The 16,020-nt window shown below is 33.5% G+C and overlaps 1 pseudogene; it reads right to left on the bottom strand.

The window, feature by feature from the left end:
- Nucleotides 1–223: 223 nt before the first annotated feature.
- On the bottom strand, nt 224–15,152 carry LOC133875093 (probable leucine-rich repeat receptor-like serine/threonine-protein kinase At3g14840; annotated as a pseudogene).
- Between the last annotated feature and the right edge of the window lie 868 nt (nt 15,153–16,020).

Below are 16,020 nucleotides of genomic sequence, written 5' to 3'. Positions count from 1 at the left end.
ATCAAAGTTGTTTGTTGCAGCTTTGATTTTTCTTAAGGTGGATGTACCAGTTTGCAAGTTCAAACTAAGGAAGATACCAAGTCAGATATAGAAGCATGTCAAAGAAATTTATAAAATTCTTAACATTCCTCGTAGTTTAAGACATTTTAAAAAGTACTATAACTAAATAGATGACGAGTAAGTTAGCTGTTTCCACTCGAAAAAATTAGGGGTTGACAAATAGTTTGATATATATACCTTCTATATATATATATAAGGAATTTATTTCATCCTACAAGTGTACATGCAAAGTGCTCAATGGAGAAAAAAATAAAAACTAAAGAATCCAAAGAACATATCAGAAATAAATATTTATCTATATAATAACAATATTAATTGCCTTGCAAATACCTTGTTCCATCTTATCTTTCAGTCCCAGACGACATTTCCACTAGAGGATACCAATTGCAAATAGAACAAAAGCTCCAGCAACGACAATCCCGACCATTGATTGCTGAGATATACCAATTCCATTTTCTAATGGCGGCATGAAATCTGTTTGAAGAAAAAAAACATAAGAGTTACAATGAAAATAAACAACAAAAAGGATTTCATTCTCTTATTCATCAATATGATTTTTGAATATGATTTCGTGAACTAGTACACATCAAACTTAAAAAATATAAAATATAATGATAAAATGTGGATAAAAAAGACAAATACATCGATCTAGGATACCATAAAGAAATTAAAAGGTTCAAATCAAATACTTTAAGGAAATTAATGAAATATAATTAGCATCATGCTTTCTTAAATGTTCCCAAATAAATAGAGATAAATTTACATGCTAAGATATGAGCAAGTATGAGAATGGTTCACTGTCAAACCATTGAAAGTTAACGCAAACTCATAAAACTTAAAACCTACCAGGATCAACCGCATAAATAGCTGAAATAAGAGGACCATAGTTTCCTTTTCTTGGGATATCAGTTGTCCCCTTCCCAGCCCAGTACAAACGGATCTCCAAGGTATTATTAGTCACGGCAGCGGTAAAATTTTTAATAAATGCCTTACCAACTCCACCAGCCTCTTTTGCAATGTTGAAATCCTTCGATACCAGCTTTCCCTACAATATTATAATCCATTTATGTCATGCTAACAACAACTACTTGAGTAACTGAAAATTGGTTGATGAAAGTGGAAGTATATTGTAATAATTACCTGAATGTAAATATCAAATATACGCCTTCCCAAGCTTATATATGTTTTGTCATCAGTGAACACTATCTCCGCAAAATGGAGGTTTACTGTGTAATTTCCATTTCTCATACAAAAAGCATAATAAGTAAGAGAGAGAGGAGAAAGGCGTGCATTCGTGTACAGTTGAGGGCTGGTCATAGAGAGCCTGGATGAATTTTGCACAGTATAAATGTCAGTCTCAACATTATTATCCAAGAAGTGACCAGTGCTGCTAAATGCCCAGTATTGTGGACTCGGCTTGTAGAATTTTGAAGGTCCACCTGGTTCTGTATCAGCATCATATGTAGTTCCATTAATGGTTACTTCTTCTCCGCCGCAATTTATATGAAGCTGGTATAATTCTGGGATAAAAGCAACAACAGATTAGTAACAACTAAACAGGTAGACGTTATAGAATTCATATTCATCAAAAAAGAAAAGAAAGAATATCTATTCAATACTTTCAATTGAGTGAGGAGTGGGGAGAGGAAAGGATGAGTTGGTACACTATATTGAATATAGCAATCTTGACGAGATATATGGCATTTCAACTTACTTTGATCAGGACAACCAAAGCTTCCCAAACACGAATCCAGGCCACTGTTGGAACAATTAAGGTCCAAAACAAGTTATTGTTAATATCAAAAGTGGATTTGAGTTTACTCATATCAAGGTATTGCACAAGAAAGTTAATATCAGAATATTCTGCCATGCATATTTTTGATAGATGAAGTTGATACTTACGAGTTATTGCCAATCAAAGAGTTTGCAAACAAGTTCCTGCAGAAAATAACAGAGAAAAGTTTAGTGAGTACGCCCATGAGTGCTTGCATTCAGACAAACATGCTTAATTAGAAGAAAGTCTTACAGATTAGGTTGACAACTTGATCCTCCAACCGTAAATTTGTTATATGAAAGATCACTGCACTCAAAAGAAGCAAACATGATTCATTATCTTCCATAATGTAGCAGGACCAGAAAAATTTAATATACAAGATAGTACATTATATACTTGGAAGAGACGATAATATTCAGATTTAATTGTTTTCATACTTCATTCTATACAATCCAAGAGATTACACTTTAAACTGAACTTAAGTAGAAAAACGACAAGCTCTTTTCACCACTCATAAGGGGATTAGCTGCTAATCAATCATCATAAGCTAAGCAAATATGTTACTAACATTCCCATAAACAAATACCAGAATAGTGGATGCCAATGAAAATCCGTATTCTTTGGATCCTGTTTTTGAAGTTGGGATGCCATTTTGACATATTTAGAAAAAGCCTCTGGAAGTAAAATCTAGGAGAGTAGAAACAAGTGGGTTAACTTTTAGGAGTAGAAATTCATGGACATGATTAAAACTTGTAAGAAATAAATTTCCTTTATCTGATATTCTTTCAGTCCTTCATTTTCATAATTAATTAAATGGACATGATTAAAACTTGTAAGAAAGAAATTCACATTTTGACATTCAGACCAATCAAATGGACGAAGTGCTAGCAAAGGATGCAAGTAACTACATATTACTGAGGTCATACACAGATACATTTTGTTCAGATACGAGCACAATTATCATTATTAATGAAATACCACGTAATGATTACGATAAAAAAAAAAATACGTCAAAATGTCTGGTTAACAAATTGAATATATAGAATTTGGACAAGAAGCTTACATGCTGGCGTCTTTGGTCAGCATCTCAACAGGTCCAGTTAGCAAGTTGCCAGTTAAATACCTAAACAAAATCAATATGAACAATTTAGTATCATTAAGTAGTTTGTGCATTACAAATCAGATCTTGTTAAAACTCATCCAATGGCTAAATGATTAAATGAATATATATGCCTTGGATGATTTCATATTAACAATGATAAATTAAATGGAATGGAGTGTCAAGTTAGCTACATCATTCCTTTGAAAGAGGAACAACTTTAACTAGCAAGTAAATTTGAAAAATCCTTCTATTGAAGTCAACATTCAGTATTTAACTAAAGGAAACCTATAATTTCAATGACATGAAAGGACTTACATTTTCTTTTTTAGCCTTTAGCATTAACCCGACTGGGTATGCATTTAAGAGAATAATACATTTTCAGCTCTCAATTACCCATATGGATGATATATACATCCAATGAAAATATGTACTTCAAACTTTTTACAGAACCCTTATAACTAAAAAGCTTGACTTGTTGTATTTAAGCCACATTAGTGTCACGTTATATTTTACAAGCCATTCACTTACTTCACCATAGATAATTCTTTTTGGGGCCCAAAGTTTGTTTGAGTTTAACTTTGATGCCGAAAGAATAAATTATTTTTTTCCTGATTTTATACTTGAGGTCGTTTAAGGCCAAAATCTAGGAGTCATCTAGTTAATCGAATTGGAGATTGCCTAATAGATCAGGCCATTAAACTTTTCCTTCTTCATCCCCAGTAATGTGGTAATGATCACACTGTCTCTCATCTATACAAAAATGGTTCTGTAATTTGAAAATATACATATAATTTAAAATGCATACATGTAATTTGAAATTTGTAGATTGGAAAAGCTGCGTGGAATTTCTCCATTTAGTTTGTTAAAGCTGAGATCTCTGCAGGAAAAGTTATAATTAAATGAATTAGAAAACAAATAACACCCTAAAAAACCAATTCTTTCCATAAAAATATTACAAACAAACAACATATTGAATTTGTCAAAACGAGAAAAGACAGTCATTTTTATATATGAATGTCATAAACAAAGACAAAACAATGCTAATTTAGAGGGAATTCTTAAATCTTTTAAAAATCATTTTCAGATCCTGGGCCTTGGTTGAAGTTGCAAGTGGGTGGGAAAGGGAGGTCATAGTTTTGGTTTTTGTTTAAAATCTTATAAAATATAAGTTTTCCTGGTATATCATTCATGTTTGATTGTAGCAGCACATTAAGCTACCCATCTCTTTTCTTGTCAATTACATAAGTTGTTAACTCATTTCTAGTGGGACAATTTTTTTCTTTGTTAGCATAAGTTCCCTTGTTGAATAATAAACTTAATTTTAATAACATTTATTTGAGTCTTTTATTATTCTTGTAAGTTACCAAGTGACTTGAAGAGGTTGTGTCTTTTGGGTTTTCAAGAGTTATTTTACATGGGAGTTAGATGGGAATTATATGAGACGTAAATGAATGAAAATAATGTGAAAAAGTTAGAAGGGTCATTTGTATCCTATAAATACCCATGCAAGCAAGTTTTTTTTAATTAAATTGAATAAAAGAATATAAAGTCCTCTATCAATTTATTGTCTCTCTTCCTTTTCATTCTCTCTCTTAGTGTGTGTGTGGTTTGCAATTTCCAACAAATTGGTATTAGAGCACAGCTTATTGATCCTAGAGACATGGCCAATTCAACCTTTCCATTTCAATTCCCTCACCTTTCCAAAGACAATTTTGATAATTGGTGCATTCGTATAAAGGCATTGCTTGGATTGCAAGATACTTGGGAGATTGTAGAAAAAGGCTACGATGAGCCTGGTGACGAAATTCCTTTAAGTCCTAATCAAAGAGAGGCTTTGCAGAAACTTCGAAAGAAGGATCAACAAGCTCTCACCCTTATTTATTAATGTTTGGATGACGCTATGTTCAAGAAGGTGGCGAATGCAACTACCTCTAAGCAAGCATGGGAGATTCTCCAAAACTCTTACCAAGGAGTTGATAAAGTGAACAAAGTTCGCCTTCAAACATTAAGAGGCGAATTTGAAGTTTTGCGAATGCTAGAATCGAAATTGATCACAGATTATTTTTCAAGGGTGTTGGCCATAGTAAATCAAATGAAAAGATATGGAGAAAGATTGGAGGATGTTCGAGTCATTGGATCCTTCGTTCCTTGCATCAAAGATTTGACTATATCGTTGTCGCTATTGAAGAGTCAAAAGATTTAGAAACCATGAGTATTAATCAACTCATGGTATCTCTTCAAGCCCATGAAGAAAGGCTTAACAAGAAGAAAGAAGAGCCATTGGAACAAATTCTAGCTACAAAGATCTGTTTCAAAGATAAGGAAGAAGAACAAGAAATGAGTCAAAGAAGACAAGGACGTGGACGAGGTTGTGGCCATGGTAGATTAAGAGGAAGAGGCGGATGTAATAGTTTCAATTACGAAGAGAAAGAGGTCAAGCATCAAGAAGACGAGGAAGAGGAAATAATTTGAAGCAATATAGAAGACGGTATGATAAATCTTAAGTTAAATGTTATAATTGCCAAAAATATCGTCATTATGCTTGGGAGTGTAGAAGCCACACTAACAATGTTGAAGAGAAACTTAATTATGCTGAAAATAATGAAGTGGAGCCCACGTTGTTGCTAGCTTATAAAGGAGAAGAACTCGTGGTATCTTGATAACATGGCAAGCAACCATATGTGTGAAGACAAAAACAAGTTTGTGGTGCTTGATTAATCAGTAAGCGGGAATGTAACTTTTGGAGACTTGTCTAAAGTTCCAATAAAAGGGAAATGTACAATCTTAATTCGCTTGAAAAATGGAGAACATCAATGTATTACAAATATTTATTTTGTTCAAAGTATGAAAAGTAATATTTTGAGCTTGGGACAATTCTTGGAAAAAGACTGAAATTCATATGAAAAATCGTAATATTTTACTAAGAGATGACAAGAAGAAATTGATAGCCAAAGTTACCATGACAAGCAATAGAATGTTTTTATTAAATATTCAAATGGATGTGGCTAAATGTCTCAAGACTTATTTGAAAGATTCATCTTGGCTTTAGCATTTGAGGTTTGGACATGAAAATTTTGGTGGATTAAAATTGTTGGCACAAAAAAAGATGGTGAATGGCTTGCCTTTCATTAATCAATCGAATCAACTTTGTGAAGGATGTCTTGTCAACAAACAATTCCGGAAAAACTTTCCAAAAGAATCTACTACAAGAGCAAATGAGCCGTTTCAACTTGTTCATGCAGATGTTTGTGGACCAATTAAGCCATCTTCATTTGGTAAAAACCGTTACTTCCTCCTTTTCATTGATGACTTAAGTCGAAAAACTTGGGTATATTTTTTGAAGGAAAAATATCAAATGTTTGAAGCTTTCAAAAAATTCAAAGTCTTTGTAGAAAAACAAAATGGTTATTGTATTAAATCATTAAGATCCGATTGAGGAAGCGAATTTATATCTAATGAATTTAAAGAATTTTGTGAAGTAAATGAAATACGTCGTCCTTTAACGGTTCTAAGATCGCCACAACAAAATGGTATTGTTGAAAGAAAGAATTGGACAATTCTCAATATGGCTCGAAGCATGTTGAAGACAAAGAGAAAGCCTAAAGAATTTTGGGCTGAAGCTGTTGATTGCGCTGTATATTTATCAAACCGTTGTCCTACAAAAAGCCTATGGAACAAAACACTCAAGAAGCATTAGGCCTATACAAACGGGGCGGTTATAAATGCTTCGCAACTGCTAATCGCTAACCGCATAACCACTTTCAAAAGCAGTTATAAATAACCGCTAACCACCTAGGCGGAGGCGGTTAGTAGTTTTAGGGATAGGCGGAGACGGTTAGTAACCGCTAACCGCTTACCCTTGTAATATATATATTAAAAAAAATTTACATCCCTATGGCGTTGTTTTGGTATTAAAAATACCAAAACGACGCCGTATCTTTACTGATTTTAAACCTAAAACACTAAGAATCTAAAACCTAATATGATGTTTCGACTTTCAATCTTCTGAAAACCTAAAACACTTGTCTTCTCACTTCTCAATTCTCGCGGTGTAGAATCACAACTGGGCGACTGGGCACCAGGCGGCTGTCAACTCTCGTCTCTCAAAGGCATCAGCAGCGGTGCAGCCTCTCGTCCCTCACTCTCAAATCGAAACAGAGGTTCTCCGATCACATTCCTTTTTTAGTTTGTGTTTGTTCTCCTTGTGTTTGTTTGAGTTTAGGATGTGCAATGGAATCAGCCTATGGGAAGGACCTCTGTTGGTTTCCATGTATTCATCTGTGCTTTTTTTAAAACACTATCATGAATGTTGTGTTTTATTATGCATGTAAACCTTAAAGATTTCAGCATCTTAAAGATTTCCTGTGGTTGATTCTACGATGATTTTAAAGGGGCTGACAAATATTTGTATGTATAAATTCATCAAGCACAATTTGATTCTCTGATGCGCATCCAAAAGAACCTTGCATAAAAAAAAAACTGAAACTTCCAAAAGAACTTTAGTCAGTCAGAAACCCTTTTCTTGATACAAAAGTAAAAATCTACCAAAGCATTCTATTTGAAAACGCCGTCATATTTATGAAAATTGCTTGAACCTAAAAGAGTATTTACCAAATTCAAAAACATTACATCTTTGGTAAATCAGAGATCCACCAATTACATATTGTCGAATTTGAATTTGTATTTAGATTTGTTAATTTTGTACCAAAATGTCCAAAAATTATTAATTTTTTTTTTTAATAAAAAAAAAAAAATTAAAACCTACCCAAAAACCAGTCCAAAACCTAACCGCTAACTGGTGGTTATAAAAATAATCGCTAACCGCCTAAGCGCAGGCGGTTGCGGACCAGTCTCCAAGTGGGAGATTGTTGTGGTATGGAGCCTGGTCCGGACATGTACTACAGGGAGTGCTATTTTTCATATCAAGAATGCCACCTAAGTCGGTTTAGGTCAATCAACACAAGGAGAAGAAAAGAAATTAAGAACCATGCAAGAATACTGAATTATCCATAAATTAGCATAAAAGCATTTTTAAGAGGATTTTTGAAATATCAGCAAATAGAAAATCGAGGAAAAAGTGGCTACGATACTAACAAGGCTTTCCATGTTGTCGTTTTCGTGAGATATTCAGGTAGCGGTCCAGTGATATTGCAACTCCTCAATATCCTGTAACAAAATAAAAAATATATATCCATGTAACTTGAGTGGCCATAAGGATGGGCACTTTGGAAAATCATGTAATTGAAACATTTAACTTACAGTGTCTTCAACTGTGTCAGATTATTAAGTTGTGGAAAAGGTTCTTCAGATCCATTCAAGTCACTAATTCTCCTGCATATCAAATTCAACAAAGAACAAAGTAATTGAAATGCAATTCCATCTGAAAATGATTTATACCTGTAACATAGAAGATTGATACTGACAAATCTGTTAAGTTTTCCAAAAAAGCAATGCCAGGAGGAATTGGCCCGTTCAAACCACTTGCCTGAATCAGTCTGTTGTTGCCAAATTTTGATTTAATGAGGGATAACACATAACAGCAAAAATTAAAAATCACGACAGAATCCTTAAACACAATTAAAAAAGAAAAAAGGAACAAAGCTCTCACAGTTTTGTAAGGTTTTTCCAGTTTTGAATATAATTGGGTATCTTTCCGGAAAATTGATTGTCGCTGATCCGACTGCATTACGTTGAATGACAAAAGGAATTAAAACAAAAAGAAAAAAGAAAAAAAGAAAAGAAATGTCATCTGTAATCTCATAATGCAAAAATTAGTAACTAATTGCAAGCATATGAAAAACGTAATACAGAAAGAAAGAAAAAAATAGTAGCTTACAAGTCATTCAATGTGATCAGCCCTGCAAATGAATCAGGCAGCTCCCCCGTAAAATTATTCGAGCTGAGGAAACTATAACAACATCATCAACAACAACACGTAAGTAAGAGAAAACCAATTGAGATATCAGCATCAGGATTCAACATCTTTCTATAGAAAAGCCAATCCAAGCAATTCTCACACCAAATAAAAAGAGATAATTAAGATTCTTGTAAGAGAGAATATTCAAAAATCAACTTACAATCTTTCTATGGAGGGCATATTGCCAAGCTCTGGGGGAAGATTTCCGGAAAGCTGATTGAACTCCACCGTACTACAAATAATAAAACCGAATTCCTTTATAACAGACCTCTAAAATAAAAAATTCACAAATAGAAACAAATGGGCGATCAGAACTCACAAGCTTTTGAGAGTTTTGATGTTTCCCAGCTCTTTGGGGATAGAACCCGTTAACCGATTTCCAAGAAGGGAACTGCAATAAGACCCTTACGTAATTAAAATCATCCTTCATCAAAGAATTGGTTCAAGAACACAAACATATGAACATATATATGTATATATATATATATATAGAGAGAGAGAGAGAGAGAGAGAGTACATGTCGACCAGCTGCGTGGAAGACCCCCATCCCGGAGGGATTGAACCGTTAAGGTAGTTGCGGGTGAGGTCACTGACATGAGAGGGAAATAGAGAAATGAGTTCACAGGAAAGTCAGTTGATGAAAGAAATTAAACTACGTACAACATCTATGCATCTATGTTATGAGTACAAGAAAGTGAAGTAGTTACATTTGTTGGAGGGAAGGCAACCCGGTCAAATCTGGTGGGAGTGTGCCGGAGAGATTTTGTCCTTTGAGAATTCTGTACATCCAATAGAGAGTGGGGTTTTTTAGTTACCGGGCGTAACTTTCTCAATATATATACATATGAATACATATATGACAATAAAATCATGGGTTAAAGGCTAAAGCAACCTAAAGAACTTTTTTCTAATCAAATTGTACCTTTCCCCTTCAAAGAGGAGAAATCTAATACAAATTGCAACTTTTTTCTAATCAAATTATATTTTCAGTTTATTTTCACCCAGTGGTGAGTGCTTTCACTGTGAAATACAACTAAAAAGTAACATGAATGCATGTGTGTGCCTAAATTATCTCTTTCTTTTCTTTTCTTTTTAAAAAAAAAATGACTTATAATATGAGAAATGAATGTAATTATTCCATTCCATGCAATCAATCTAATTAACCTGATCTAGATTAAGTAATTTGGCTAAGATTAAGAATAAGAATAGAAGGCTACATTTCTTTCAATGGAAAATCTTTTGTGATGGAAAATATTTTAGACCGAAAACATTTTCAACGAAATTTTTTATTTTTTGGTGTTTGGCTAACACTTTTGAAAACAATTCTCAAAATATTTTTTAACGTTTGTTTTATAATAAAAACTAAGAGGTTAATTTAATAGCCCGATAAATTTATTTCTTTAATGAGAAACACACACACACACATATATAATCTATGTGTGTATGTATTTATATATTTGTATATATACATATAAATGAATGTATGTGTATATATGTATGTATGTATATGTGTTTCTCATTAGAGAAAAAAATAAATAAATCAATTTATCTGGTTATTAAATTAACCTTTTAGTTTTTATTATAAAATAAACGTTAAAAAATATTTTGGGAATTATTTTCAAAAGTGTTAGCCAAAAGCCAAAAAATCAGTTATTTTGAAATGTTTGCAGTCTAAAATATTTTTCATAAACAAAAAAAAAAATTAAAATCGAAAGAAATGTAGCCTTCTATTCTTATTCTTATACTTAGCCAAATTACAAATGTGTGTTTGTATATATATATATATATATATTTTATACAAGATGTGTGAAGGTTGGAATGAATGTCTTTTAAAAAAAACAGAGTGATAGGGAATTTTTTATTTTTTTTTTTAAATTTTTTTTTTTTTTAGAAAGTAAGAGCACATAAGTGATTCTGGGGGGGGGGGGGGGGGGGGCGTAAAATAATTTCACTCTTGAGAGGCGAGAATCATTTTCCATTAATGCTCCGTTTGTTTCGGCGTAAAATGATTTCTGCATTTTCTAGTGTTTGGTAAGGGCGAAAATAATAGTTAACCGGAAAATAATTTATGTTTGACCAAAAATGCTTTGTAAATTTCGGAAAATGATTTACGCTTTTTAAAAGTGTAAATCATTTTCCGAAGACGCCAGACGCATTAGACCCCTTTTAAACGACACAGTCGATCTTCACGTTTAAGCAGTTGACCATCACCGAAATCTTGCCGGTACCGAAATCCGACAACCTCAGGTCAATGTCACCGGAATCCAACCATCTTTGTCGGAATCCGACCAGCCTTGATTCCGGCGACCAAACTGATCGTATTCCGACCGGCTGGTCGGAATCAGTCCAGAAAGGCTAGATTCCGGCCGGCTGGCCGGATCTGGCCAAAATAGCCCGACCAAAACGGCCGGCCAGATCCCTGCCGACTGGCTGGGATCTGGCCAGAACAGTTGGATCCTTGCTAACTGGCCGGGATCTGGCCAAAACGGCCAGATTTCGGCCTACTGGCCGGATTCCAGCGGTTCTGGCAGTTTCCGGCCAGTATGCAAGAGTCCGACCGTTCTGTGCCGAATTCCAGCATTTTTGCCCAGAATCCAGTATTTTTGCCGGAATCCGGCCACTTTCGCTGGAATCCAGCTAACCCAAATTTTGACGAGACTGTCCGGATTCCAGCCTTTATCCTATAGCCAGAATTCGGTAAAAGTGGTCGGAATCCTGTCGGTCAATGATGGAATCTCGTCTCTGGTGATTTTTATATTATTTTACATTAATATTTATACGTTTTGAATAAAAATTAATTTTTATATGTTAATATGATTAAATAAAAATATAAAAAATATTTGTGATTTTCCGTACGCACCAAACACCAAAAAATATTTTCGGCGAAAAATATTTTTCAAAAAAATAACTTTCCTGAAACCATTTTACGACGAAAATCATTTTACGTCAAAACAAACGGAGCATAATATTGAAAATCATTTCTGTTGACTAATATTTTCATCAATATTAAACATTAAAAAATACGAAAACATTTTTAAGAAAGTTTTTCCAACAAAACAAACGGGTAAGGTTGGCTTTTTACCCATTTAAAACCAAGAGTTGTAATCTAGACCCTCAAAAGGCATCCTTGTCAAATGCTAGTTTCACTTAATTAACACCCTAATTTACCATTTCTTATTATCAGCCCAGTTTTATGTCCAACCTTTGGGTGAAGAAAGCTTGCTAGACCCAGAACTGTCCTCTTCTTTTTTTTCCCTTTTTTTTGTAAAAATTTTTTTTTACAAAATCCATTTTTATTAAAATTGAAGCTTAAGATTATCTCCCAACTGAGGCCGATTTAGGTATTTTCCAAGTATGTTTGGCTGTAAAGTAATGCTAATTAAACATAAAACTCTTTTACAACTTTTGACACATGCCGAACAACATTTGATCGGAGCCAAAAGTTGAAAGCATTAAACACCATCTAACTCTTCCAATCACATGCTAACATGTGTCAATTTTTTATTTTTTTTTTAATAAAAAAAAAAAAAAAAACCTTTGAAGCTTAATTAGGCCATATTTGATGTAAATTAAAGTATTTTTCTGAAAATGGTTTTCACATTTCCAGTGTCTTGTGCAAGCGAAAAATTCTCATAAACTGAAAATAATTTTCAAGCGAATAATACATTTGCCATTGTCGGGAAAAATGGCTTACGCCTCTCAGAGCATAAACCATTTTCCGAAGCTTGTGCCATCTTTTTACCATCTCACTCCTTGATCAAACCGCGACACCACCTACCCTATAAAGGAACCCAATTGTCATCCCCTCCGCCTCTCGCTCGTCGTCCTGACCTTCTCTTATGGTAACCTCAACTCCCACAAAGGATCCCAACCATCCATCTACCTAGGTACCACCTTCCTCCACTTGTCGCTCAAATTCACCTTTGCCCCATAGTACGTAATCTTTGATCCCCTCCCCTCCCCAATTTCTGTTGTCCATCGTGTGGGAGGAGGGAGGTGGGAGGCCGGGTGTCATGCCACTCCCAGCCCTCTTTCAGTTCGAAGTAATGCTATACTCTAATGTTTTCTGAATTATATAAACCGAGTAAGCAAACAGCAAATCCATGAGTATTTGAACCCGAGTATCTAAGAAAAAGCATAATATTTTATAGAAGAAACGGGAATCCTTTTGAACAACCTATTATAATAGAAAAGTTTTATATCTTGAAATTAATTCATCGATCAAGCTTGTGACAAAATACACGGGCATTCCAGTGGACATTATGGACTTAGTACACAACAACCGTTTAGAGGAGTACTTGGTACTACAATCAATATCCCCTATCGCCAAAATTTATAATAATAAGTTAAAAATCAAATTATAGGTTGTTAAATTATTTTTTTCAAACAGACTTGGGCCTTGACCTATACTGCCACCCTAGCTCCGTCTCTATATGTATAGCATTAGTCCATGAAAAAACTGTATACAACAAAGTCTAAACAACTCTCTAATGAAAAGAAAAATGTTGATGATGACGTGAAAATTACTCGACTCCATAACCCAATATGATTTTTGTGCATTAATTAATGCCAACGAGATGGGTTTGGACAGAGAGTTAATGAGAACATTTTTATTAGTTATTTAGGTGAATTAATTTGATGAAAGTGTTCAAAATGGTTCTCTAACAGCCTCACCAATTTGGTGAAAGAACATGGCTAACCAACAATAGTAAGTAATGTTCACTCATCAACTCTATAAAACAAACTATTAAAACTTTCTGTCTCTTCTTTTCTTTTTCTTTTTTCTTTTTTTCATCACATACAACCTTCATTTTGAAAAATATTATTTAAATGAAATAATGATAGTTGATAGTTAAAATTGTGAGACTATTGTGAGTGCTTTAAAAAACTGAATGATTAAAATAGAAAAAAGTAAATTTTAATTATTTTTGCTGATAAAATTTAACGAGATTATTAAAAATGCTTTGAAAATAGATAGATATATGTATTTCCTCTGAGTAGAGTAAATGAAAAAAAAAAAAAGAGGAAAGACGTGGCCATCGACACCCATTTAATACGTTGTTCCCATCTACGATTTGACAGAAGTGTGAATGCGACTAAAAGATGTAGTCCTCAGCACTCATTTGGGATATTTTTGGACGGCCAAAGTTAAAGATAAAAGGAAATTAAACAATTGCAAAATTGTTCGATTGAATTATTAATTAACTTTTTCTATGGAAATAAATTTAGAAGTCTCAAGATATATTAAAAAAAAAATTAATTTATTCTTTATAATTAAATATCATTCACTTATTGAACAAATTTTTGATAGTGTGACACGATAATTAAAGTTAATTAAATTATGACATGTGTTTTAGTCTATTTAAGTTAATAATACACTAACAAAATCTTTTAAGTCAATACATGAAATTTAGTATTGGCAATAAATTGTTTTTTTGGCCTATCCTAACAACTTTTGAGTTTTTGTAAATATTTCCCATTATTAGTAATACATTTTCATTAAAGATGTAGATGAGATAGATACGAAAAATGTGTGTAAAAAACAATCTAACCATCTCAGTGAAACACACACACACACATATATATATATATATATATATATATATATATATATATATCTGTGGATGCGTATGTGTATGTGTATATACGAGAGAGAAATGGCATACATGCTGACAACGTGGCACTCATTTCCACTGGAGCAGCCAGTACTGCAGGTAAGATTATTCTCGAATAAATCTTGTTTTGACTCGAGCCATCCAGATTGTCCACTGCATGGATCTACGCTGAAATTCCAGTCCGTCTTCCCTAAACTCTTCGCTATGTCACCTAAAGCTTCCACTGCAAAAGTTAGAAAATCAACACAAGTGATCAAATCAGCGCTACATTAATTAAGCAAGCTAATTGTCAAGTGGAAAAAAGAAATTAAAAGGCTAATCAACCCATCAAAATTTGCACGTTTTCCTGATGAAAATACTTGAATTAATTGCATCGATCGATCACCATGAAACTATATATGATTTATTCAGGTAACAAATAAAGGCAAGATAATAAAATTTAAAGATCATGCATCTGTATGGTGAGCATATATATATATATACCTTCAGAATCCGGCAATCTAGCGGCTGCGAAGCAAAAGGAGAGAGCTAAAGCAAGGAGAAATATTGGAACAAGGAACATCTTCATTTTAGCAAGCAAAATACCTTCAGCTACCCACCCAAAAACGGTGGCCGAAGGAGTTTGGAGAGAGAGAGAGAGAGAGAGAGAGAGATGAAAGCAGTGAGGAAAGAAGGGAGTAAGAAATTGTGGTTTTGGTTTGAGAGCGATAAATAAAGAGATCATCGTAGACGACCTCAGAGTCAATTAAAGTACTATAAACTTGATTGATGCTCGATTTGATGCATGGAACGTACATGTCGTGTAACTTTATTGATGATGTGACTCAACTGAAAGCTAGCTAGCGTACGTTGATAATTCTCTTTCATTTTTCCACTATCAGATTCAGAGGGAGGCAGCCTTTGATGGGTCCACTTTTCCTTTCGGAAATTCCTTAGCCATATATGTCACAGCTAGCCTATAATATTTATAAATAAAAAAACATTACTTTTAAGTTTCTGTCAAAACGTAATTTTGGGAGTTTTTTTAGAGCAAAAAGATAATAAGAAAAAAATGCTTTAATATTTTTTTTATCAAACAAACTAATTCTTATATGGCAAATCTTTTTTAGTACTAAAACCAATTAATTTTTAAGCTCTTTAATGCAATTTCAAACGGGCAGTAAGAAATACATCTCGTTAAAGAGTTCTACGTCATTAGGTTTTTAAGGAAATATTTTTAACACAAGCTACGACAAAGATTTTTCTTAAAGTTGTAATTCAAACTATAATTAAGCAATGTTATTGTTGTTGATAATTCTCCTAAGATTTTTCCACGACTAGAGGGAGGCAGCCTATGATGGGTCCATGTGTCCTTTTCAAAATTCCTTAGCCTTATATGTCATTGGTGGCAGGGACGGATCAGACCAGCGGTCCTAGTTAGGGTCTATTTGAAATTGTGTTAACAAATGTAAAAGGTAATTTTAGTACATAGAAAGTTATGCAAAGTAAAACTAGGTTTGTTTTGTAATAATCTCAAAAAGTATTTCTTTAACTTTTTTGCTATAATGCTAAA

Source organism: Alnus glutinosa, chromosome 8 (genome assembly GCF_958979055.1).
Source record: "Alnus glutinosa chromosome 8, dhAlnGlut1.1, whole genome shotgun sequence".
NCBI classification, from domain to species: domain Eukaryota; kingdom Viridiplantae; phylum Streptophyta; class Magnoliopsida; order Fagales; family Betulaceae; genus Alnus; species Alnus glutinosa.
This window is presented reverse-complemented; position numbering and strand designations above follow the sequence as displayed.